The sequence below is a fragment of the Paramormyrops kingsleyae genome, chromosome 24, assembly GCF_048594095.1.
Source record: "Paramormyrops kingsleyae isolate MSU_618 chromosome 24, PKINGS_0.4, whole genome shotgun sequence".
Taxonomy (NCBI): Eukaryota; Metazoa; Chordata; class Actinopteri; order Osteoglossiformes; family Mormyridae; genus Paramormyrops; species Paramormyrops kingsleyae.
This window is the reverse complement of record NC_132820.1, coordinates 20616313-20644309: the sequence shown is the minus strand read 5'-3', so window position 1 is coordinate 20644309 and position 27997 is coordinate 20616313. Positions and strand designations below refer to the sequence as shown.

Genomic DNA, 27997 nt, shown 5'->3' with positions numbered 1-27997 from the left:
CCCTTATCGATAATATATAAAAATAACTTGACCAATCTGTGTGCTATGGCCACCAACTACACCAAACCTGCACCATTTCCATGCTCATTTCAATCAAACAGCTATATCTGAGGCAGACTTCGTCTGATCATCAACAAATTTGACACACTAATGTACCACTGCACCTCAGACAGACCCTGCAAATTTGGTGCCGATCGGTCAAATAGGGGCACTACAGCTACTGTCTATATATGTCTAAGACCAACCTTAGCAAATTAAGCTGAAATATCCTTCTTTCTCATAAAACCTTCAGCAAATTGTTACCTTTCCCTTCACCTGAGTCCATATTTTTAATTTCCTTTCATTTTTCACCCATTTGCCTTATACAACATTATCAGACTTCATTTACACTTAAGGAGGTCTGAAAATATTAAAGAGCATTTCTAAAATGGAGCGCTGACTCCACCTGCTGGCCAAACTATTTCCATGCCCATTTCAATCAAACAGCTATATCTCTGGCATGCTTCATCCAATCCCCTCAAAATTTAACCCACTGATTTATCACTGGCCCACAGACAGACCCTCCACCTTTCGTGCTGATTGGTCAAATGGGGGCGCTACGGCCACTGTCTAAATATGTCTAAGACCCACCTTGGCTAATGCAGCTGAAATTTCCTTATTTATCATCAAATACTGTAAGATAATCACCTTTCCCTTCATCTTAGTCTATATTTTTAAATTACTTTCATTTTCCTGCCATTAGACTTTTAGAAATGTATCAAACTTCAGTGATGTACACTGCAGCAATTTCAATTTTTTCCAACAGCAAGTCACCACATGTCAATTCTTTCTCATCTACCATTTTCCTACTTTCTGACTATTTCAATGCATTGGCCATCATTTACAGTCTGTACTTCATTTCCAATACAGCCACTGTCTTAATATGTCTAAGACCAACCTTGGTTAATGCAGCTGAAATCTGCTTATTGTTTATTTAAAGATTTAAATATTAATCACCTTTCCCTTCCTCTAAGTCCATATTTTTAATCTGCTTATACAATCCTGCCATTTGACTTTTAGAAATCTATCAAACTTCAATGTTACTTTAGCCTGTGTACACTGCAGCAATTGCAGTATTTCTCCAACAGCTAGTCACCACATTTCCCTTCTGTTTCTCATCTACCCTGTTCCCTTTATCATACCTTAATCAACATTTCTACAGTAATGTTCAAATGTCAGGTATCATCTTATCAGAGAAGCATGTCCTACTTTATGACTATTTAAATGCATTGACCATCAGTTACAGTCTGTACTTCATTTCCAATTTAGCCACTGTCCTTATATGTCACACATCAACCTTGGTTAATGCAGCTGAAATTAGCTTATCTCTCTTCAAATATTGAAATATTAATCACCTTTCCCTTCATCTCAGTCCATATTATTAAATTGCTTTCACTTTCCTGTGTATCAAACTTCAGTGATGTACACTACACCAATGTCAATTTTTTCCAACAGCTAGTCACCACATGTCCGTTCTTTCTCATCTACCATTTTCCTACTTTCTGACTATTTAAATGCATTGGCCATCAGTTACAGTCTGTACTTCATTTCCAATTTAGCCACTGTCCTAATATGTCTAACAACAACCTTGGTTAATGCAGCTGACATCTCCTTATTGTTTATTTAAACATTTAAATATTAATCACCTTTCCCTTCATCTAAGTCAATATTTTTAATCTGCTTATATATTTCTGCCATTTAAGTTTTAGAAATCTATCAAACTTCAATGTTACTTCATCCTCTGTACACTGCAGCAATTGCAATATTTCTCAAACAGCTAGTCACCACATTTCCCTTCGGTTTCTCATCTACCCTTTTCCCTTCATCGTACCTTGATAAACATTTCCACGGTAATGTTCAAATGTTAGGTATCATCTCATAGAAGCATTTCCTATTTTCTACCAATTTAAATGCATTGCTCATCAATTACAGACTGTACTTCATTTCCAATAATTAGTGAACTTCTAATTTTATGCCATTCACTTCATTCCTCTTCATTGCTTCTTTCCATTAGCTTTGGACCCGATTGTCACTGCTTGCAGTTATCTTTATTATTATTTTTTTCCTGCCCTAAAACTGAATGTACAGCCTAAACCATAAGAGCTAGATCAACCAAACTTGGTAAGATGATGTCAATTCCTACCCGCTACTCAGATTCTCTGACCCAGTCCTGTCAGCCAGATGGGGGCGCTCTAGCGCCCCTCAACGCGTTTCAGTCCATATCTCCTGTCCTATTAGTCCTACAATTGAATTTTTTTTTTCTGCTGATACAGACAGCTTTGCTCTACCAACTTGCCATTTGGACTATGAAGCTCCACCTACTTAGATTTTTTGCTAATTTGCATAATTTGTGAAACTGACTTCTGCCTTCAAGTCCTACACTATTGGACCAAATCAGACAAATGAGGTGTCAAACCGATCAGTCCACTGACCTGATCAAAAGCTGTTCAAGAAAGTCTGACATTTGTCTATTTTATGGCCACTAGCCACACCCAAATCGCACCTAAATTTGGCCTATTTCAGTCTGACTGCTATAACTTCTCCATACCTTTGCCTACCTGAACCAAACTTACAATCCAACGTCCCTGCTCTATTATGGGGTGACCATACAATGCAGCCCACATTTCGTCAATAGGGGGCGCTACAACTAAAAACTGGCAATATCTCCTGACTGCTTTGACCAATCTAGTTGAAATTTGGCAGATATGTACTACGTACAAGCCTGAGGTCAGACAAGTATCATGGCAGTCATTAGTTGTAAAATCCTGGCCACCATTAGCCAATCAAAATCAACCAGCCATTTGACTGGCTAAACAATGAGCAATCCAACCCAAATTTGGGTTCTACATTTGTACTCTGACCCTGAACCCACCCTGTAATGGACATGTCAGTCTGCCATATGGGGGCGCTACAGCACATTTCTGCCTATTTCTCCTGAACTGTTAATTATAAAATTGACAATTGTTGTTTACGCTATCCACTAGCTCATGACAAATTTAATGGCATAAAGAACTTCATCATATCTCTTGCCATTTTTGCCTATTTTGTAAAAGTCATAAAACAGTACTTTTTCTTAACCTCCTTGGATTTTCACCAAACCTTCATATTTCTGTGATCATTTTAATCAGGAGACAGTCCTTATAAAGAAATATTAAAAAAAATCTGAAACTTTCCATGTGGTATGGCCACCAGCCACACCCAAACCATACTGGTGCCACACCCATTTCAATCAGACAGCTATATCTGAGGCGTGCCTCAGCCAATCATCACGAAACTTAAATATATATTGTAGGACATTACTGGGGAAGGGCCCTCCAATTTTCATGCCAATCAGTCAAACAGGGGCACTACAGCAATATAACATGTCTGTATAAACCTGCAAAATCAGTTCAAGTTACATTGTTGTCATTTTTGATAAAGTGACATATTACTCGTTAAAATCTTTTGTCCTGCAAGTTCTGTTAGTCATGCTAAATCAAGATAGTCCATAATAGTCATTTGAATTACCTTGTGATATTTAAAAACTTAATAAATAACATATTACTATAACTACTACAATGTCTAGCCAAAGTAGGTCTTTCTGGTAGTAGATCAATCAGGACACTGCCCTTATGTATAATTTATAAAGATAGCTTCACCTGCCTGTACAGTATGGCCACCAGCCACACTGAACCTACCACATTTCCATGCTCATTTCAATCAAACAGCTAAATATGAGGTATACTTCATATGATCTTCACGAAATTTGACCCACTAATGTACCACTGCACTTCAGACAGACCCTCCAAATTTGGTGCCGATCAGTCAAATGGGGGCGCTACAGCTAATGTGCATATATGTGTAAGACCCACCTTAGCAAATTCAGCTGAAATGTCCTTATTCCTCATCAAATATTCAAAGATTTGTTCCCTTTCCCTTCAACTAGGTCCATATTTTTAATTTTTGTTCATTTTTCACCCATTTGCCTCATAGAACATTATCAGACTTCATTTACACATGAGAAGGCCTAAAAGTTTTAAATAGCATTTCTAAAATGGAGTGTTGACTCCACCTGCTGGCCAAATGATTTCCATGCCCATTTCAATCAAACAGTTATATCTCTGGCATGCTTCATCCAATCCTAACAAAATTTGATTCCCTTCTGTATCAGTGGACTACAGACAGACCTTCCAAGTTTGGTGGCGATCAGTCAAACGGGAGCCATACAACCACTGTCGTAGTATGTCTAATACGTACCTTTGGTAATTCAGCTGAAATATCCTTCATAATACTTTCAAACAATTGTTACCTTTCCCTTCACCTGCGTCCATATTTTTAATTTCCTTTCAATTTTCACTAATTTGCCTTATACAACATTATCAGACTTCATTTACAAATGAGGTCAGAAAGCATTTAATATCATTTCTAAAATGGAGCGCTGACTCCACCTGCTGGCCACAACATTTCCATTCCCATTTCATTCAAACAGCTAAATCTTAGGCATGCTTCATCCGATCCTTACAAAATTTGATTCACTTCTGTATGACTGGACTGCAGACAGATATTCCAAGTTTGGTGGCGATCAGTCAATCTGGAGCGGTACAGCCACTGTCCTAGTATGTCTAATACGTACCTTGGCTAATTCAGCTGAAATATCCTTCATAATACTTTCAAGGAATTAACTTTCCCTTCACCTCAGTCCATATTTTTAAGCTCCTTTCATTTTTCTGCTATTTGACTTATAGAAAATTATCAGATTTTATTTATAAGCCAGGCAGTATATATTGCAGATTTTTCGCTTTTTTGTAATAAATTGGCCAGTAGGTGGAGATCGTGCTCTATTTATATTGCACTTTGGATTTTTTTTTTATAGATTCGCCAGCAGGTGCAGTTCGTTCTCTGTTTCATTAATGCCATTAAATTCTTTTAGGGCTTCTTATGTCTAGAAGAATACTTTACAAATGTAGTAAGCCACTGTTGTTTTGAATATACAAGACGGCATGTGTTCACTGAGGTAGTACAAAGTAAGCTTAACTTGTATGATCTAGACTTAAAATATTAGGTATGCAGGTGCCTATTTCTACCGACTACTTAGACCATCTGACACAAACCATACATTGTCTTGGGCTGAGGCACTTCACCAAAGGGTTCTATATTTTATCCTATATTGGTGTACTAAGGCTGCTTCTGCTAATGGTAGTAGTCAAACTGCCACACCAGGGATTGCATGCATACAGCAGGCTAATGTTATACATTATGGCCATTTACTATATAATGTCATTATATTGTAGTATGTTTTTCCTTAAATGTTGCTCAGGACATTGTAATACTTTTTATATGTATATTTCCTTTACTGCCTGTTTCACCTACCGTAATTGAAATTTATTATGACATTTACATGTGTATTTAACATGCTTAAGAATGATGACTGTATGAATGATTATAATATTTATTATTACTCATTAGAGACATAATGGAAAACACATTATACACATTGTAAAATTGCAATTAAATACATCTGTCTTAGCCAAACATTTAGGTTTGTGTCATTCTTGGAGGAGGCTGAAAAAGTACATTGAGACCACAATACTTGAGCCAGCACAATTGACATAATATTTCGCATATGATGTGCATAGCATTCTTACATAAACAGTGTATAAAGAACACAAAGTGTGATAGTAGCACTAATATATATATACTACAAAACTGCCAACATGGCAATATTCTTTTAAATATACAATTTAATGTAAGTCAACACAGGCATCACAAACAAAGCTGGACTGTTATTTTGACATCAATTTAACCATGGCATCATGACTGTGAATTACATAACATATTATGTAGTACAGAAGTGTTACAACACATCATTAATATCTTGTTATTGCAGAGTAAAAGTGAAAATAACTCAATAAATACTACAAAAAAAAATTGTGAGACATCACAGCAGGGGCGCCGCCAGAAATCTTGGGCCCCATGAAAGATTACAATTTTGCTCCCCCCCCCCCCCTTTTTGCGAAAAGGTAAAGCCCCTAACAGGGCCCCATGTCAGTGCTGGGCCCCTAGAATTGTTCTAACCTTCCCCACCCTGGCGGCGCCCCTGCATCATAGCAATAAACATCCACAAGTAATAGCACATTTTACTGAAAGTACCTTTGCTGTCAGACTATAGTGTGTGGAGATGATTTTTGGTGCATTTCACTTCAGGTATCTGTGTGTAATTCATTCTGTCTGTGTGCAGTCTCTGAGTTCTTTAGAGAATGCTTTGCTTGTCGACAAAATGGGCGCAGGGAAACTTGATGTGGTGAGTATGGTGTCAGTGATATGAAGACAAGGCACTGGAAAAGAGAGTAAAACCAGAAAGTTGCATGTCAGCCAATCAGACACTTGCAGTTGTAAAGTAAAACTACTTCACAGACAAAATAATCTTTCAAATATGTAAACTCACCAGGCCAGACCATCTGATTGTTCCAATGTACCAGGCAGTGTGATGTGTTAACGAAACTTGATGTGGTGGGCACGGGGTCATTGTGATCAACAGCAGGCGCTGGAAAAGATTAAAAGATTAAAAGCATAAATTGACATGTAAGTTAGACAAACACTGACAGAGTAAAACTACAACTACACCAAAGAGGAAGAAACCTCTGAAGAAGGCAAACTCACAAGGTCAGCGCCTGCTCCTCTGACCATGTAGCATTCAGTGTGATGTGTCACACTCCCAATGTACAGCTGTATGACGAAGGATGCAGTATAGCAGAGCTTGGACAGACAGATGTCCCTTAGCTTGATCATCAGGGAAGCACATGGCAGTTGTGCCTTAGTGACCTGAGGTTATACATAGGAGAAGGCAGGTTAAAATCTGCAATATAACAATGTAGTAGGGATTTCTGACAATACTTAGTTACACAATTTATAAGCTCATACACTGCAAACTGGTATGTTTTAACTAACATGCCCATGTTAAGTGAGAAAACTGTCACTCACGCACCTTTGCTTTGCCCACCCAGTCATGGCACATCCACTATGTCTAGATAAACATCTCACACTCACTGCTCAGCTTTCCCACTTAGGTATTAGGTCATCCACATGTATGACTGTTTAGTGTTACTTCATTTTAGCTGTTTGAAGAAACACACAAAACATACACATTACTCCAAAAATTGCATCATATACATAATACCATTATATACAGTCAGTGTACATATGTCCAACATTTCCTTTTACAGTGTGAAAGTACACTGTACAACACTACACAGACAGACATCAGTATATGGTCTTACCTTAGCCCATAGATGTCTCTGCCTCTTCGCCCTCTCATCATTCTTTTTGATCAAAGCCTTGCTCTGTGAAAATCTGTATCTTTTTAGCATGTTTTGCAGTACAAGACATTAGTTTGGTACTGTGTACATCTGATGGTACTTCTTCATTTCCTTACATTTAATTCATTGTAATGATATATTCTATGTTATATAAACAACTACAAATTTACATTTTCCAAGTGTGTGGTGCTGTGTAAAGAGGTTCAGTGCACTGTACTGGCCCACAACACAACATTTCTATATAGGCAACAATGCATTTCATGAATAGTCAATTATATGACAGGACATCTAAAATTGTTTATGTTTTTGTGGAAAATTCATACCATCAACAAGTTTGGCATACTGCTGTTGTGAGGCAGTTGACAGAGCACATTACCTCCCTTTTCCAAGCCCATGTCGCGTCCTCTGTGCTAATCTTCCCCTAGCCCCCACACCCACCCCCAGTGCCAGGTGCCCCATCCTCCCTTGCTTCTCGCCCAGCCCCAGCCCTAGCCCTAGGCCCCCTGTCCCAGAAGGTGAAGCCCAACACCCCTCCCTTAAGATTAGCCTATGCTTAATGGTAGGTAACATGTTATATATAAAACTACACATTTACATTTTCGAAAGGTGTGGTGCTTTGTAAAGAGGTTCAGTGCACTGGAGTGGCCCACAACACAGAATTTCTATGTATGCAAGAAAAATTTTTTATGAATAGTCAATTATATTGCAGGATATTTAAAAAAAAAAATTTTTAATTCATAACATTTAAAAAATTTCGCATACTGCTGTTGTGAGGTACTTGACAGAGCACATTACCTCCCTTTTCAAAGCTCACATTGCTTGCTCTGTCCTAATCTTCCCCTAGCCCCCACACCAACCCCCAGTGCCAGGTGGCCCATCCTAGCCCCCTTATGCCTAGCCCTAGTGACTGTCCCGTAACCTTAGTCCTATGCCTAGTGGTAACCCAATCAGCCCACCTCAGACTACTCCCCAGCAACAGGCCGCCATGTGCAGCCTTAGTCCCCCCTGCCCCTGCCCCAGTGCCAGGTCTCTGAAGCCCAGCCACAGCCCCCTACAGCATGGTGCCAGCTGCAGGCCTAGCAACAGCCACCTCAAGGTCGACCCCAACCCCCAAAGCCCAAAATCAGCCTCAGGCTAAATGCCAAGCCCTGAAACACCAGCTCCACTGCTAAACTCTGAGGCCCAGTTGCAGCCTTCTGAAGGCCAGCCACAGTCCTAGCCCACCACAGCCTACTGGCAACCCCAGTGGTAGCTACTGATGGCCAGCCCCAGGCCTAACCTCTAAAGCTTGGCACCAGGCCAAGCCTCCCTGCCAACCCCCCCTAATGACAGCCACAGCCCCAGTCGCAGTGCCAGCCTCCTGAGGCTGATGTACCCCAGAAAACTATCACTGTAGCACAAAACTTATGTTTCTTACTGATAATATCTTTCATACAGTTTCTTACAGATAATGTAGCACCACACATTCATGATAGCTGAAATACGTTGGCATTGCTGAAACAAAAATTCTGTTAGTCAAAATGTCTTTCACATACACATGATCAATCAAAGTGCCTTTCCCAGTGGTTGCTTCTTTCACAAGTTGAGCATACCCATGTTCTTCCATAAAATTAGCAATTGTATTTACTGCCAAATGATTTACTCTATGACAAAATTTTTTGTTTTTTATATAGTTTCTTATAGATAATGTCTTTTATACAGTTTCTTACAGATAATGTAGCACTACACATTCATGATGGCTGAAATACGTCGGCATTACTGAAACAGAGATGCTGTTAGCCACAATGTCTTTCACATACACATGATCAATCAAAGTGCCTTTCCCAGTGGTTGCTTCTTTCACAAGTTGAGCATACCCATGTTCTTCCATAAAATTAGCAATTGTACTTACTGCCAGAAGATTTTCATTGAAGTCGCCCATGATGATTTTTCCACCTTCCACACTGTCCAACCAAGTGATCAACTGCATCAGGTTCTTCTGAAAGATAGTCAGATTATACAAGGGTGGTCTGTATAGTACCAACACTGTTGTTCTTAGTAGGCCCACATTGAACTGCAGACACTCAATGTTGACACACTGCACATCAGTCACAGTACAGTTGGTATATTCTTTATAATACAAACCCACACCACCATGTTGTTGCTTCTTCAGTTCAGCAAAGAAAGCATCACTACCATCATATGCCTGATGTCTGGGTTTCCCATGGTATGAAAATCTAGGCAGCTGTACATCTTCTGTGTCTTCCTCTGAATTTAACCATGTCTCTGTCAAGCAGATGATATCGGCTTCCATATACCTTCTGTCTTGCTTTATGTCATCCAGGTGATATGTAAGTCCTTCAACATTATGCAGAAGAATTGTGCATGATGATGGCATTTCCATGATAGGCTCAATAAATGCAGGCATGCTTTGCATTGCAGTCTCAATGTCTTGTTTTGCATATATAGCAGTCTCCTTAAAGTCTTCTATTATGAGGCCTTCCAGAGAAGTCACACGGCTTAATGCTACATACGCTTGTCCAGCTGCAAATATCTTCTTTAGTGATACAACAGCCTTATCTACTGTTAGACCTTGTACCTTGTGTACTGTACAAGCCCAAGCTAATTTCAATGGAAATTGCCGTCGTGTTCCACCACTGTTTGTCACTCTCTCCTCCTCTGGTTTAATTCGTGTAGCTTTGTCCAACCCTACTTTGAGGCATGGCTTCTTTCCCCTGAGTGACTTTCCAGCTGCTTCATTGTCAAATGTGATGTATATCTCTGATGGAAAATCCTCATCAGTATCAAAGCAGATGTCACTGACTGTGCCAAATGCACCATTTACGAGGCCATCTGAAACATTGATGTTTTTCAGCAGCATTACTCGTGCATTGACACCTACATGTAGTGATTCTGGGAGACATGTCTTCTGAACATTGGCATGATGTCCATGTTTCCTTTCCAGTCTGCCAGTTGCAGCAACCCTTTCAAAATCCTGTGCATGAATGATGACATGGTCTGAGCATATCTTCCGCAGCATATGGTAGTTGTGCTGATCAACTTCGTTATTGGTTGCATAAATATGAAGACCAGTACTGTCTTGTCCTTCGCCTGTCACACATTGTTTCAGCATAGCGATGTCTTCCTCCAGCATTGCATCACCCCTTTTGCGTTTCCTTAGTCGATTCAGCAACTGTGCAAACTCCATATCTTTCTGTCTCATAATTTCAGTCAGCTCCACCATAGCAAAATGATTCTGCCATAGATTCACACCTTTACCCTCAGTATACAAAGCTTTCCCTTTCACAGGACAAAGTTGGTAGAAATCTCCAACAGCAATGATTGAAACATTTCCAAAAGCAGAATAATCTCCAATTTGTTTGATTTGTCTTAATCTGCCATGAATATACGCAAGCAGCTTGTGATCAACCATTGAAATTTCATCTATAATCAATATCTGCAGGTTTCCCAGTTCAGCTCTCAATGAATTTATTTTTTCATCTCCAAGTGGTTCATATGGCAACTTTACATCTGTTGCAATGTGGAAACAGGTGTGTATTGTTGCAGCTTTTATGTTGTAAGCACTAACTCCAGTTGGAGCAGTCAGTAACACGTGTCTCATCTGGATTATGTGACAACTGACGCAAGATACGAGCTGCCTCATACTGTATTGCTTTGATCAAGACTGACTTGCCCACACCTCCAGGTCCAGATATGAATACATGAAATGGTTCTGGGTTTTCACCACGTGCCTTCTGTAAACACCAGTTTCGGATTGTTTGTTATTCAGTGAGCGAAGCAAAGCCAACGCTTCCTGCCTGGACATACCACAAGGATTGTCATGCAACAAATAGCGACTCGTTCTTGGTAACAAATCTGGTATCTCATCACGTTGTTCTCTCATTTCTGGTGTAATGTTGGATTTGCTGGCAAGACACTCTAACCGTTCACGTTCAGTCTCTGGACAAATCTCTGCCCAAGCATCTTCCATTGCACCATGCAGCTGTAGGTCTTCCTGAGCTTTGTCTATTGAACGTGATTCCTTTTCAAAACTTGACATGTTTGACTCCACAACCAGTTTCACTGAATGCAATTCATCATCAAGAAACTTGACACAACCAGTCTCATAGAATTCCTGGTAACTGCCAAAAGTAGAAGGTTTTAACTGTGCATCGAAATAATGTGGCAGAAAAAGTTGCAAAATGCTGTGGTAATATTTTTCTGGGTCCTTTGTGGGTGAAAAGCGAGCATACCGAACAACAGCTGCATCTGTGCGTGTCCTTTTTTTCACAAATCCTAATTTTCTGTCCAACTGCACACTTCCATGGCATGAGCTTTGAGACTTAGATAGTATTCTGTACTCAGATACAAATCTCGCCAGGCACATTCCTGCAAACACTTCTGTTTCTGGTCTAGCTTTATATCTATCAGTGATACTGTTCATCCAAATTCCTTGTTCATCCTCATTCTCACACTCAGCTTTCTTCCGTATGACGTTCAATGGAAGGCTCATTTTTACCACATTTTCTCCAGTTGGGATAAACTGCACCTTTCGTGATCCCTCTTTCAACCTCATGTTAGTCAGACGATAAACACTTTCCTGAGCTGAAACTTCACGATTGTGTAGGAAAACACTGCCAAGTTGCCGAAGAGCTTCTTTTGCATCAAGGTTACCTTGCTGGGTGGCCTCTTTCTGAGCATTTGCCAGGAGGAGTCCCATCTCTCTCTCAGCTTTGGAAATGTAGGAAATGATGTACACAATACATGAATATGCATCGACCACAAACTGAATGTCCATGTTTGCATTCCAACAGCGTAAAAGGTCTCTGTTATATTGGTTCACCCACACTTCACATGGTCTCCTCTTAAGAACAATGGTAGTTTTCTTTGTGATTCTTGAGTACGCAGCTTCAAATATTTCCTGACTGATACCAATTGTACTAAATAAGGAATCAACAGACTCATAGTTGGCATCAGGGTTTAGTACAGCATCCTTCACTTTTTTCATGATAGCATCTGCTACTTCTTTTTTCAGGGGCTGTCCGTCTGTCTGACCATCTCCAAGTTTGCATGATGACACAAATGTTCTGTTGCTTGGAGGACGTGGGAAATTGAATCTACAAGTTTTCCCTTTTTTTTTGCATGTTTTTGAGTGCCTCTTACTATGTTGCTGTACACCACATACAATTTCATGCATTTCATCATTACCCTCTGGCATTTCACATGTCACATAGTGATCAATGAAAGCTGATATTTCATCTTCATCATCTTTGCCAACCTTAGGTGCATCTTCCACCCAAAACAAACAGTGAGTGTGAGGTGATCCTCGTTGTTGAAATTCTATTCTGTAGAAATAATCAACTATTTTGCCAATGGGCTGTGCTTCTGACATGATGACATCTTTCAGAAAGCAGTGGAATCGATAATCAAACATTCTGGCAGCTGTTACAGGATTGTTTTTCAAGAGTGCACACCTTTCTGACCAGTCGAGCTCAGCACTTGATGCATCTATACCATCTTGTTTGAAGATTGCTGTCATCAGTTCTGTCCAGCGTAAATCAGCAGAAGAAAAGGAGCAAAACCATGTGGGAATACCAAGCTGTCTTACCATTGCAAAGAGATCTTTCTGAACACTTTGCCAAAAAACAGGGGTGCCTCTGATTGGTCTTAGAAATTTATAACCTTCATCAAAATTGAACATCTTTTGTAGAGACTCCTTATTTGTCAAAGTTTCTGATGTAACAGTAGACTTATCCCATGCATCATATCCTTTTCTCACAGCAATGGACACATTTGACACAACCTGCTGAAGCTCAGACAAATACTGCCCATAAAATATATAGTCTAAGTTTTTTCCAAAACGTCCATCTGCATTAAGAATTCTTGTATTTAAATACCTAGACAGTGTCAGTTTTTCCTTCCTTCTCTCATGAAAAGTACCTGTTCCTTTTGGGAAAAGGACTGGAAAACATTTAGCTTCATTTGACTCATCAGTTAGAAGCCTCACTGGGTTGTTTCCTTCTGCAGGTGCCATAGACATGATTCCATCAAAGTGCTGATCCAAGATCTCTTGTGCTATGTCTACAGGTTGAAGACACGTATCCATATACATGCCATGTTGTTGTCTATCATGCAGAGTTTCATCCATTTCCTCATCCTCCATGATATTTTCATTACGCTCTTCATCTACATGTATGTCAGTTACATCACTAGGTACTTCTTCAGTTTTCTGCAGGGGATTGATCCAGTCATCATTGAACTGCACATTGCTGTAAAATTTGTTATTCTCTGTAAGATACACCAAAGCCTTCTTGATTTTTTCTGGATGCACAAATTCATATTTGTAATGCCCTTTGTAAGTTAACTTCCGCTTCAGCTTCACACGAATCATAAGGTCATCATCGTTCACTCTTGGTAAAGATTCAGCTACATTCGAAATGCTTGACGGGACACAAGTCACAGGACCATGAACACCATTTTGTCCACCTTTTGGCAAAGACACAATTCTCATGAAAGGAATATGAATACCAATCAGATGTTGTTCCAGAGAATTTAGACACTGCAACTCAGGAGGAACTGGGTCTACAGCTAGACTGTTTCCAACACTCTCTGCTGGCATTTTCCCATCAAGAATCTTTCTATGACATGTGTGACAAATCCACAATGAACTAGTAGGGCCCATCAGACTGCTACAATTGTCAGAACAAGTATCTATACATTTGTGCAAGTATGTGTCAGTGATGCACTGCAATGCCAGTAATGCAACTGTCTGTGATTTTCTTAAGTATTGATCTTTTCTGCATATCACAACTTGGTGCTTAAACAACATTCGATGACATACTGAGCAAATGTATACAGGTCCTGTATTTATTTTGTCTCTGAACTGTTCAATCACATACTGAATATCTTTCCGTTTATCCTTCTCCTTAGTCCTTTTCTCAATATTTTTGCTTTTTACTGTATTAGCAAAATAGCTATTTGTTTTGTATCTATCAACACTTGACTGCTTCACACGTTGCCTGTGTTCAACGTCTGTGGCATATTTCTTGATACTTGACTGCTGCACACGTTGCTTGTGTTCAACGTCTGTGGCATATTTCTTAACACTTGACTGCTGCACACGTTGCCTGTGTTCAATGTCTGTGGCATATTTTTTGACACTTGACTGCTGCAGACGTTGCCTGTGTTCAATGTCTGTGGCATATTTTTTGACACTTGACTGCTGCACACGTTGCCTGTGTTCAATGTCTGTGGCATATTTTTTGACACTTGACTGCTGCACACGTTGCCTGTGTTCAGTGTTTGTGGCATATTTCTTGACACTTGACTGCTGCACACGTTGCCTGAGTTCAATGTCTGTGGCATATTTCTTGACACTTGACTGCTGCACACGTTGCCTGTGTTCAGTGTCTGTGGCATATTTCTTGACACTTGACTGCTGCACACGTTGCCTGTGTTCAGTGTCTGTGGCATATTTCTTCAGACTTGACTGCTGCACACGTTGCCTGTGTTTACTGTCTGTGGCATATTTCTTGACACTTGACTGCTGCACACGTTGCCTGTGTTCAATGTCTGTGGCATATTTCTTGACACTTGACTGCTGCACACGTTGCCTGTGTTCAATGTCTGTGGCATATTTCTTGACACTTGACTGCTGCACACGTTGCCTGTGTTCAATGTCTGTGGCATATTTCTTGAGACTTGACTGCTGCACACGTTGCCTGTGTTCAATGTCTGTGGCATATTTCTTGAGACTTGACTGCTGCACACGTTGCCTGTGTTCAATGTCTGTGGCATATTTCTTGAGACTTGACTGCTGCACACGTTGCCTGTGTTCAATGTCTGTGGCATATTTCTTGAGACTTGACTGCTGCACACGTTGCCTGTGTTCAATGTCTGTGGCATATTTCTTGACACTTAACTTCTGCACACCTTGCCTGTGTTCAATGTCTGTGGCATATTTCTTGACACTTGACTGCTGCACACGTTGTCTGTGTTCAATGTCTGTGGCATATTTCGTGACACTTGACTGCTGCACACGTTGCCTGTGTTCAATGTCTGTGGCATATTTCTTGAGACTTGACTGCTGCACATGTTGCCTGTGTTCAATGTCTGTGGCATATTTCTTCACACTTGACTGCTTCACATGTTGCCTGTGTTCAATATCTGTGGCATATTTCTTGACACTTGACTGCTGCACACATTGTCTATGTTCAGTGTCTGTAGCATATTTACTTACACTTGACTGCTGTACACATTTGCGGTACTCCATATCTGTGGCATACTTACTGATACCTGATTGTTTAGCGTGGTCTCGGTAGTTGTCATCATCATGGTAGCGCTTCATCTTTCTGGCAAGTTGTTCCTCCCTGTATACATCACTTATGTCATACCGTCTTTTTTCTCGTTCCAGTTTTCGTCGACTTGATGCCATTTCAGATGGTGTATTGTCAATTTCAGAGCATCGTGTGGCACAACCGTCAGTATCACGCCCTTTTACACAAGTTACAGCCTCATAATGTGACTCATTACAATGTTTCAGGTATATACCTCTCTGATCAGAACCAATACATGTGGAGTACTTCAACCATTTGTTATTGGAGTATGTGAAAATATGCACACCAAGCAGATCAGCAGCAGCTTGAATCTCTATCTCAGATGCCCAAGTACCAACATATTTCATCCGTGATGCAGTGACATACTCAGTGACAGAAGAGTGACCTTCCCTAAGACAAGCAACATACCTGGATTGATTTCTTAGTATCTGAGCAACAATAGCACATCTAATTTTCCTGTGCTCTTTCTCATTTCCAGTAATAGCAAAAGCCAGAGATCTGAAAAAGCAGTTACCATCACCAGTAATAGGCACCGTTCTGCAAGGGTCACCCATTGGAAACTGTGCAGCCATGTTTACATGACCATGATCAATGTACACCACACCAAGCTTACAGGAAAAACTTCTTTGCTGCTGTGTTGTCAAAGGACTGAAGAAAAACTGCTCACTGCATAGCTCACTGACAAAAACTACATCACCTTCATTGCCCACGTGCATATTAACCTCAGGTTCTGCATCGTCTGTCACATTTGGCCTTACCACACCATATTGGCTCTCTGACATGCTGGCAAACTGCTGGACTCTGGTCATTGAGGAGTTACCGTCTGGATGGTCTGACATGCTGGTAGACTGGTTGAGACTGGTGACTGAGGAGTTACCATCTGGATGCTGCTGCAGGATGCTTCGACTGGTCACACTCACAGCTGTAATCTCAAACTGTTCCCCTGTTGCATCTAAAGACAGTCCTAGGGTATTCACATGGTCTAGCAAAGAATCTATGTCAGAGTGGTACACCAATATACTTCTGCCTGATGCGTCGCTTGCTCCATCTCCTCGTCGGGAATGGGAGTCGATCACCACATACCATGACCCTTGCTTAATGATGGCACATGTATTAACTTTAAGAGTAAAAAGACATGCATCATACTGTGAGAATACTTTTCTTACCGCTTGATCAGCTGACATGAGAATGTTGCACATATCTCCATATTCGCTCACACCAAACAAGCCAACAAACATGTCATCATGGTAGTTTATTTCAAATTTATCACCATTCAATGTGTACTCAGTTGGTAGATCTCTCACAAACAGATACCCAGAAGCATCTCGAATTCTCCCAGCATCTCTGATGGTAGTGTAGAGGTCATCTCCATTCAGCAGGACTTGATCAATGTCTGTGACTGACCAGCTTAAAACATTCTTTATCTTACACATTAGTATGGCAATCAAACTATTAGCAACACATTGCTTGTTACTGTTAACACCAAATTGTGGGTGTCCTTGATGGAAGGAGCCTCTCACAGTACGTGCCTGAGGAAAATGAGGAGATGCACAGATAGTTACACAGTTCATATGCTGCTGTTGAGCCAGGGTACTTTTTTGTTCAGACATTAGCAAGGGTTTTGCCAAGGGTTTTGCCAAGGGTTTTGCCAAAGGTTTTGCCAGACTTGTTGCCAGACTTGTTGCCAGACTTGTTGGAAAATGAGTTGGAAAATGAGTTGGAAAAGGAGTTGCAAAAGGAGTTGGCAAGGAATTAGATGGTTGCATGGATGGTAATATAGATGGTCGTATAGATGGTAATATACCTGCAGCCTTTCTTTTTTGAGGCGGCTGCAAAACCTCGTCATCAGTCAAAGCCTTGTCTTTAGAAAGAGAAGGCATATACAAATCGTCATCAGTCCTAGAAATGGCACCCAAGGTGGGAACCTGGTGGTCATGGCTCGTCGGTAAAGTCACAGTCAGGATCTTTTTGGTTTTCCAGTAGGGGGGAAAAGAAATAACCCCGTCAGTCATAGCCATGACAGAGTCAGGCTGCAGCTGTGCAGCCTGCTGAAGTTGTTGGTCGTGGCTCGTCGGGAAAGTCTCAGTCGTAATCTTTTTGGTATTCCGGTAGGGGGGAAAAGATGTAACCCCGTCATCAGTCATAGCCACATCAAGACTATCAGCAGCTCGCCGCCGGTCTATCAGCCTCTTCTTCGCTGCTGCTGAACGCCGGGACGCCTTAGTGCGAGGCATCTGCAGATTAACAGGGGGGGACAACACAAGGTACACCTGCTTACAACCTCACTTTGCACTAACATCTCAATTATATGTCCTGATAGCTAGTGATAAACACTTGTAATTTGAAATCACAGGTTCAAATCCCCAATAACCAAGGTACCACCAAGTTACCCTCAGCAAAGTACCACCTCCAAGAACCGCTCAAATGATGTATGTCAAGTTGTTCCTCCTTGGATGGAACTTCATAGCATCTTTTCTTCTGCCAGTTTCCAACAGTGTTCCATATAGGTTAGATGTAGATGACATTTTATGGTTGTGCAGTGTGTGTGGTGACTTAGTACTTATCAGTTATCACTAATTTTAATTCATATGTATTACTTAAAGCAATTACAATGCTGTTTTTCTGTGAGAACTATGTACACTGACACACCTCAGCTACTTAGAATCAGTGATGCAGCTAAATTAATATTGAAGTGTCTACACAGTAAACCACACTTTACACATTAAACATTTTATGAAGCATTACAATCTTTATCCTACAATCAATCTCTCACGACTTTCATTGTTAAAATGACACACTTACCTGTGAAGTCACACTGCGAAACAATATTACACAAGCTTCACTTCAACACTAACTTATGGGTTGCTCACATGCATTTCAATTTTTCCTGTCACAAAAATGCAATTTATTACAAATGCTACAAATTACTACTGCCACAGACACAAATATACCTTTGCTCCTTAAAAGCAATATCATGGCCATTTACCATATTGGTCAAAAAAACACCTCTGTCACTACATATTCAACATGCTGTTGTATAAACAACTCTGTTAATTTTAACATTTTAAACCGAATTTAAGGAAGCACTTTTTTTTCCACACAGCATGTACCTACACTATGGAAAAGTCTTCGTACTAGTGTAGCACAAACTAAAACCCTAGGTTCCTTTAAATCAGACCTAGATCAGATTTTAACAACTGTCACATATTAGGCAGTAACACTATTACCTATAAAATACTATAGTTCTCTTCCTATAGCAAATTCATTTACAGCATACAGCTGGAATATGGAATAGTCTTCCACGTAGTTAATTGTAACCCAAAACCCTGGGTTAGCCTACATCAGATAGATAAGATTAACAACTAACATATTAAACAGTAACAATTACCTATGAAATACTATGCTTCTCTTCCTATAGCAAATTCATTTACAGCATACAGCTGGAATATGGAATAGTTTTCCAGGTAGTACATTGTAACCCAAAACCCTGGGTTAGCCTAAATCAAATAAATAAGATTTTAACAACCAACATATTAAACTTCTATTTCAATAGCAAACTTGTGTAGTGGCAATGCTGACTTCTCCAACTGCACAAAGCATACCATTTATCACTTTCTCCTTGGAAATGTCTTTCTCCAGCAGAAATCTGTAGAAAAAAGTGACAGACGACTTTCATAGCATCAACATTTCTCAATAGTCAGTCTTTATTGAAAACACTGTGTACACTTGATAAACCTTCTCCACAGTCATTCTGAAACAACTAGTGGTGGACATCAGCTTCAAAATATTCACCTTTGATCCCTCTGTCGTCAGAGCTCTTCAAAGTCTATAAAGACAAGATGCATAAGTTAATAATTGAGATGTGTATACATTTCATTAGTATACGAAACATTGATACCACAAACATTTCACTGTAGCATTCCAACCAGTCGTTTAATATTAAGTTTCTTTCATGACGGCTTACATTACTAGTGAAATATATATAACATTTTTACTTTAAAATATATGCAGTAAATTCACATCGCCTAAGAGGAATGACAAAAGTGCACCTTACAAACATCGCTGCGATGTAATGCAGCCTCACATACATTTGTCTCACACCGGTCTGTATCTGTTTTCGTACCGTTACATTTCCTAAAGACGCAGGCATGGCGTCATATCTCCTTGCCGGTTCATTCTGTCCAAATTTGCCGTAATCTGCTGCAGTAGTGACTAAACATTCATTGCCCTACTTTACAGTTGACAGGTCTATAACTACGACGTAAACACTACGGGCGTTTAGCATGCAACTTCCGGTAAAACCGCCATTAACTGGTGCCGAATCCTTATCAGCTACATTGCAAAATATGCTACTTTAAAATATATGGCTACATAGATGGGCATGTAGTAAAGCGCCTTCAGACAATTTAATGTTGTGAACTAAATAAAATTATATTTAATTGTTAATTGATAACCGGATAGTGCTCCCATTGAAGATTTCAATATTAAGATTATTTGTCACATATATATGCAGTGAAATGAACCCTGACTGATCTAAAGACTCTGCAAAAAGAGAAAGAGTAAAATACGAGAAATACCAAATCCATTTGTATTCCGTACATGTGCGCATGCTCAGCAAAAAATCTAAAATGGCCGACATGGAAACAGCTCTGTGGCGCATGTATTATAATTTAATTTATAAATTATAAATGCTTTTAAAAACCTTGACACAAAATACACCACCCACAGTGAGAAAACAGCAAAGCGTCAAGCGAATAAAAACATAGCATTACACATATGTTAGTACGTCTACCGTAATTATAAATGTTAAAACACAAAAGTACGACATGCCACAAAAACGTTTAAAACATACTTTGCGCTTCTGAACCAAACTTAAATCTGACCACTTACACGTCATTTACTGTTGCCACGTCCTTATCTGCTACATTACAAAATATATTACTTTAAAACATAAGCGTATAAGAACGAGGATAATGTAAAGCGCAAATGTACAAGATACCTAAAAATGCCGCCACAGAAACAGCTTTCTGTGGCGCATTAACTGTTTCTGTGGCGCATGTAACATCGACGGCACAAATGATTACGCTAGTCAAACACTATTGCCTACTATCAAACTAAACATGTTTTTTTTAAAAGCTTAACACAACATAAACCACCCACAGTTACAAAACAGGAACGCCTCAAAAAGCAAATAAAGCCATAGCATTACACATATGTAATTACGTCTACCGTACTTATAAATGTCACTACACAAAAAGTAAGACATGTCACACACCGCGTTTAAAACATACTTTGCGCTTCCGAACCAAAATTAATTTTCACCACTTACACGTGTTTTACTGTTGCCAAATCCTTATCTGCTGCAGTACAAAATATATCAGTTTAAAACATAAGCATATAATAACATGGATAATGTAAAGCGCAAATGTACAAGATACCTAAAATGGCCGCCACAGAAACAGCTGTCTGTTGCGCATTTCACACTAACTAAACAACCGCTTACGCTGCTCAAACACTATTGCCTGACACCTAACAAAAATATGTTTTAAAACACTAGCGATCACTAAATAAACCACCTACAATTGGAAATCAGCAAAGCGGCCACATACAAATACACCATTACATATATGTATCGTCTTACCTCTTCCAAAGCCAGAAGTAAAATGTACAGGACAAGCCTTGCTTCAGATGGTAGTGGCCACTTACGTAAGCCAATCAAAACCGTAAAAACACGTCCCTGTCTCTCTGTTTACCTACCTCAGCGAAACCAATACACGAAATGGCTGCCACTAAAACGCCCCCTTACGACTATTCTAAAGTAATGCTTAATTACCTTACCACTTTACGTCGTTATTTATTTAAGCTAAATTATACAAACTTAACTCTTCATGTAGTAGCAAACTATTAACATACAAGTAAAGATACTTTTCTAACAAAGACCATAACCGAACTCTTTAAAAGATAAAACTACTGAATTACAACTGCGACACTAACGCAGTTGTAACACAGTAATCCTTTGCGCGCCGTTATGCTTTAAATTTCTTTTAAAATACAAAATATTTATCAAATTTCAATGACAGAAGCACTTCAAGCATGAGCTACCTTTTTCAAAATACAGTACTTTTCGCTTTACCCTAATAACGTCTCATTCCACAAATGCATACAATATGCCAAATGTTACTACATGAAAGTAACCTTTAACCAGAGATACGTTTGCCGTAAGTAAAAAAGCTAAAATATAAAAGTAAAACAGGCCACAGACACACAGCGTTTAAAACATACTCTGAGCTTGTGTACGACAATTTGTCTCATCCACTTACACGTTATTTACTGCTGCCGAATGCTTACCCGCTGCACTACTGACCATGTCACGTTAACACATAGGCCTATATAAGCGAGTATAATGCTTTCGCAGAACTTAATGTTGTGACAGTGCGCTGTACGAGAAATGACTAAATAAGACTATAATTCAGTGCAGTTCCCATTTAAATGATAACCACGCTAAGATGCTATGCCATATATGTCAACATGCTTAGCAAACACATAAAACAAAAAATGGCCGCCATTAAAACAGCTAGTCGTGCCACATTTAACACCCCAAAAACAGACGTTTACGCTGCTCAAACACTATTGCCTAAGACCAAACTAAAAACATTTTTAAAAACCATACCACAAAATAAACCACTTACAATTGGAAAACAGCAAAGCTTGAACATACAAATAAAAATACACCACAAGATATATGTCGCGTCTTACCTCTCGCAAATCCAGAAGTAAAATGTATAGGACAAACCTTGCTTCAGACGTGGGAGTGGTCACGTTTGTCAACCAATCAAAACCATAAAAACAAGTTCCTATAACAGCCACCTTAGCACCTTTAGCTAAATTGTTCTTTCTCAAAAACCTTGAAATAATTGTCACCTTTCCGTTTACCTGACTCCATATTTTAATTTCCTTTCATTTATCGGTGTTGATAGATTATTACAAGTGCGTTTTAGTTGAAATTATTACAAATACATGCTACATCACTCACATAAGTACTGTAAAATATTTTGCCGCTCAACGTTGTAGAGGCTTGTGTGGTTCAGTGGGCTAAGCCGTCTTCCTGTAGTCAATACGTCGCGGGTTCAAATCTAGCCTTAGCACGTCTGTCGATTCTTCAGTTACACGGTGTTCATATATTATTATAAGTGCGTTTTTGTTGAAATTTGTTGCTACAGCACGCACATTAGTACTGTAGAATATTGTGCCACTCAACAGAACCCCCAGCTTCCTGGGCGCCGCTACAGGTTGTTGCCCTTCGCGGACACCTTGCTGTACATGACCAAGTTGAGGGAAGCGTAAAAAGAATTTCCCCACGGGGATTAATAAAGTGTCAATTATTATTATTATTATTATAATTATTATTATTATTGCAACTTCAGTTCCTCACACCGGTCGATAACAATATTGATTATTATATTATTTTCCATGACACTGGGTGTGTGTACCTTACAATGCACTTTTATTTCCATCTGGATTTCACACATTAATACGTTTATTATAACAGATAATTTATCATTTTTATATTTCTGCTATAAAAATTTTCTTCTTGTTTTTTTTTGTTAATGCCCTCAGCATTGTGTCCTAATTTTGTATTTTAAATTTACTTTTTATGTCTCAAACGATTTGTTACGTATGGCGTACGCTTGGGTGAAGTAAGACAATTACTCGTTCAATAAGTCATGTTTTCTATTTACAAGATTGCCTGATGTAAATGGTGCCTTATTGCTACAGTAAACATTCAATACAAAAATAATAATAAGTGCACGTCTATGATGTATATGTTCGACGGCTCAGGCAGGCACTACAAAGTGCTTCATAGGTTAGGTCAAAACTACACATTGGGTTTGTGAAAGCACAGTAGTAGAAAGACATGTGGAGACCTGAAACGACGCACACGTTTACAGTACTAGTTTCTCTTTAACGTCTATAAAAATTCATATGTGGTGTTTCGCTACTTCTGCAGTGCTTCTCACTCTGGCAGCTGCGCAATTTTCTTGCACTTAGCTTTTTCTCCTCTAGGGGATTTTCGCTCGACTTTTCTCGGGTTTGGCGGCATTTTCTACTCTCGCGAATTTTCAGTGTCTATTTTTGTGCCTTCTGCCGCCTAACAGTCTGACACCTCACAGTGCACAGAAACCTTTAGTTGAACCATTCTGCAGCTATGGCTAGCCCTGCGAAAATGGCAAAGGACGACTTCGAGACATTGGAGGGCTTCTTACACTCCGTCTCACCAAACATGGTATCGAAACGAAATTCAAAATATTTCACTGCACTGCTGCAGACTAGCAGAGATAACTTTCACAAAGTTGTCTGCTTTTCTGCAGAAAAGCAGACATGTTTCGCTCAGGCCTCAAAAAACAACACTGCAGTGAGGCTCGTCAACGTGAAGAGAAGCATAAGTAAGTATTAATTTTGTAAAAATAACAGAAAACAGAACAGGAAGATGTGCTTCAAATTAAGTGACCATGTAGCCTAAATAAAGGTGGTGTTTATTTGTCGTTCATGTTTTCTAGGCTTCTCAGATCCGACGGGCTTTGATATTCTTTGCAACAAATCCACCACCTTAGAGGTCGTCAGGCTGCCCTTTCTGCCGAGGGTCCCCCCCAGCAGCATCAAGCAAAACATTGCACAGGTTAAAATGCTAGGACCTAGACAAACTGTGAGTAGATGGAATAATCGTTTGAGTAGTACGATGAAATGGAGTCGTGCGTTGTTTTTGTTACATTGCCAATCATTAAAAGCGCGTAAATCCGTTTTGAGAAATACGATTCTAACGTGCCTCTACACTTAAATTAACGAGGATTACCCTATTTCTGTGGTGCATGAACTACTTTTACCGCACTTTATTTAGTCCTCTTTTTATCGCGGCGTAAAATACATGTAAATAACCGTGCGGTAATTTTCAACTAAATTGCGATATAATACCCATGTCTTGTGAAGTAAGCTATTGTTATAGTATCTTCTAACCAGTCTTATATTTACTATATGTGTCTATAACAGGTGGCTATGCTGGAAGCAAAGGTTTTGGCGCCTGGCAGCTTCACTAAAACCATCAATTTCAACGGCACTGAGTTGGAAGTTACACAATTCCAAATAGGGGATCCAACGGGACAGCTGAAGCTCGCCTTGTGGGACACTCAAATAACAAAGGTGGAACCTCTAAAATCATACAAATTTACAAATTTGTCAACCAGGGAACGGGACGGACGAATAACACTGTCGGGGACTCCGTCCACGTCCATAGAACAAATTAGCGGCCTGGAAGTCCCTGAATCCACTACTGTCGATGAGGCGGAGACACTTTCCGAGCGATCAGGAACTGTAACAGGCATTCAGATATTGTGCAAACTGCGCTGTTCAAAATGCCAAACACCGCAAACTGAGTTTAAACCTAAATCGTCGGTTCAGCGGTGCAGCGGCTGCAAACTACTGCAAAAGTGCACAAACTACAACGCCACATACAGTGGAACTATATCTCTTACGCAAGACGGCAAAGACCACACGGTAACCATTACTAATGCCGCATTGCGTGGTTATTTGACGAAGCAAGGTATCTCCCATCTTCTAAATGATGTTGAAGATATGGAAGAACACTTTATCACTGTAGGGCAGTTTTCTATACTAATAAATGAAGAAGGCCTGATCACAAGTATCACCCAAACAGTTCCAAAGCAACAAGACGGTGATGTCACTGACGATGTTGCTAATTTCAATTAAGTTACCTAGATGTGTGTTCTGGTTTTTTTTTGTGTGAGTTTTCAATCGTCTGCAATATTTTATCTCAGTGGCTGTGTTTTGTTGTTTTTGTGTGTGTGTCTCAAGATTGTTTCATATTTTTTATATAACGTTATTTATATATTTCATAAGTGTTCAATTGTTCCTTTTAAATAAATATATTTTGCGTGTGACGTCTGTGTTCCATATTACAACGACTTAATACCTCAAATCCTTAAATAGCCAGGTTCTTCTTCCAGTACCCATAGTTCCTAAGAGTACTTTGTAAAACGCAACCATATTAATGGGGATTTCCTAGCACACTACATGTTACATTCCAACACGGTTATAACGATTTTCTAGGGCCGGCAGATTTCTTTCGTTATAACCGATTTTCGTTATATCCATTTTCATGTAAGATTGCTATGTATTATAACTGATCGCTAGGCAAATGTATTATCACTGTATAAAATAACACTAACCTTCTAGTTCTCTCTATAAAGCGTTGTTTCATGTAATGATCAAAATGAAACATATTTTTTACTAGCAAGCAACGTGTATTTTGTAATTAAACAACAATTTAGTCCTGTACACAGGTACTGACTGCTGCTCGCTTTGGCTACGCGAGTAAGCTAACGTCTGGCATATTTTAAACTATTAAATCTGGAATGACTGAGGCAACTCGTTATAACCGAATAAAAATTAATTAAAATGTTTCTTTGGGGAAGACAGTAGACATCGTTATAGCCAAATTTTCGCTATAAAAGAATCGCTATATCCGTCTTTTCTTTAACGAATTTAACGTTACTGAAAGTCGGGGATTTGGAGTGGAGGCGGTACAACCGTGTTTTCGTTATAAACCGATTCGTAATAACCGTGCTCGACTGTACACAGCAAAATCCTACTGAGCTAACATTTATAAAGCATACCTCCAAACAGTCTGCCGTATCTTACAAAATAGAGTGCTTCATTGCCACTGAACTGCGAAAAACTTTATATCTATTTCGCTCCCTCAAGAAATGGCATTCATGGCGATTATACTGTGCATCCCGTCTCTTATCATAACACGGTGACTTTATATTTCCCTTAAATCGCGGTTACCCAAATTAGGCTCTTCTACCAATTAACATCTCTACCAGTGACCATTTGTTTTGCAAATGTAACGGCAAAACCCTCTACCTGTAGTGCTTCATTTGCCTCTGTGCATTTGTCCTATGCGTCTTGTTTACATCACATTACTAGACCTTAAATGAACCTGCTGATAGATGATAACCGACAAATAAAACAAAAACTAAAAAAACTTAAGATCAGAAAAGCCTCCATCGAAAACGATCACATCAAAGGCAAGTACTATACAATGTATGGAAGTTGTACACTACTTATGAAACATGTAGTTTTCAAACTAAACCGCGAAACCATCAGGTGCAGTTAAGTGCACATTTCTATAAGGGACTTATACAACAGTACCATTCCTAAAAAAAACACTACAATCTCCTCACGACGAGCACCCCCCCCACATAAACCACAAGCTGCCTGCCCCCTCCTCAACACTATTAACACCTTTTTATTCTGCAAATAAATCACAGTCACTAACTCAAGATCATCCGCCAGCCTAAATGCACTTCTTCATCTCAGGTCTACTGCACTAAAGACTTTATCTGATGGTGTGTTGTAAGATATCGTATACATACTCTGCAATACCATAACTTCAAATACAGTGCAACTATATTTCGATATATGGTGACTGTGGGATCAATTACACAAATATATATAATGTATAAATATAATATATTTATATATTCGAATAAGAAATAAATATTTCATATATGTTCCATGTCTACCACGATATACAAAAATTTATGATAGAATAATAAATGTTCGACTTTTCCGACAATCTTCTACATGTCCACGTAAGTACATTTTTTCCGTCAACACCTCATATATCAGATGATGTACAACTGAAAAGCATGTGTGTCAATGACACACAAAGTCTTACTGTCATTCAAGTAAAACATACACATTTATTATATAAAGATCACATACACAAAACGTGCAAAACCATTTCTATAGCCACTAACACTCGTCACACTTGTTTGTCACAGCACACAGCTCTATGTACTGCGGTTCTTCTAACTCAGACTCTCTCTCTCTCATGCTGCACACACATACACAATATTTCGTTTTTACTTTGAGCGACATTTATAATGCATATATACCTCTGTAATATCATAGTATGTTCCTTGCACCGATATACACCCGTAAATGTTTCTTTTGCCTCTAACGTGTACAACTACGTAAGCGTCTGAAGCGACTCTTTGTGGTTAGAAACGAATCTGTGTATACTTATGTTATACATAAAACCGTTTCAATGTCATACGAAACCATATACACGCACGCAAAAATCTTTCTTATTATTACCAAAACCAATGGCCTGTTTCTATTATGACGTTAACAATATCACTGTACCATAGATAATTAGAAGTCTGTTTTCGTTTAAATTATTTCAAATATATACCTCATGACAAACGTAAGTGTGTGTGTATATTTATGTATATTTATATAGTGCATGTATGTGTTTAGCTCCTAGTG

The 27997-nt window shown here is 39.3% G+C and overlaps 1 long non-coding RNA gene across 1 annotated transcript; it reads right to left on the bottom strand.

The window, feature by feature from the left end:
- Nucleotides 1–17302: 17302 nt before the first annotated feature.
- Nucleotides 17303–19477, bottom strand: LOC140582342 (uncharacterized). The gene is made up of 3 exons (XR_011985275.1): nt 19442–19477; nt 19252–19295; nt 17303–17883 (listed from the first exon to the last, which is right to left on the bottom strand). It is a non-coding gene; the product is annotated as an uncharacterized lncRNA (long non-coding RNA).
- Nucleotides 19478–27997: the final 8520 nt, after the last annotated feature.